Source organism: Chiloscyllium plagiosum, chromosome 1, assembly GCF_004010195.1.
Source record: "Chiloscyllium plagiosum isolate BGI_BamShark_2017 chromosome 1, ASM401019v2, whole genome shotgun sequence".
NCBI classification, from domain to species: Eukaryota; Metazoa; Chordata; class Chondrichthyes; order Orectolobiformes; family Hemiscylliidae; genus Chiloscyllium; species Chiloscyllium plagiosum.
Window position 1 is genome coordinate 3415630 of NC_057710.1, and position 616 is coordinate 3416245.

Sequence of the window (616 nt, forward strand, 5' to 3'; positions counted from 1 at the left end):
TACATGGACTCCAAGATCCCTCAGCACATCCACACTACCAAGAATCTTTCCATTGACCCAGTATTCTGCCTTTCTGTTATTCTTCCCAAAGTGCATCACCTCACATTTAGTTGCATTGAACTCCATTTGCCGCCTCTCAGCCCACTTTTGCAGTTTATCCAAGTCCCCCTGCAACCTGTAACATTCTTCCAAACTGCCCACTACTCCACTTGCACATTCTCCCCGTGTCTGCATGGGTTTCCTCCGGGTGCTCCGGTTTCCTCCCACAGTCCGAAGATATGCAGGTCAGGTGAATTGGCCATGCTAAATTGCCCATAGTGTTAGCATTAGTCAGAGGGAAATGGGTCTGGGTGGGTTACTCTTCGGAGGGTTGGTGTGGACTTGTTGGGCCAAAGGGCCTGTTTCCACACTGTAGGGAATCTAAAATAAAACTTGACCTACTCTTGGGAAATAAGGCAGGGCAGGTGACTGAGGTGTCAGTGGGGGATCACTTTGGGGCCAGCGAACATAATTCTATTAGATTTAAAATAGTGATGGAAAAGGATAGACCAGATCTAAAAGTTGAAGTTCTAAATTAGAGGAAGGCCAATTTTGACGGTATTAGGCAAGAACTTTC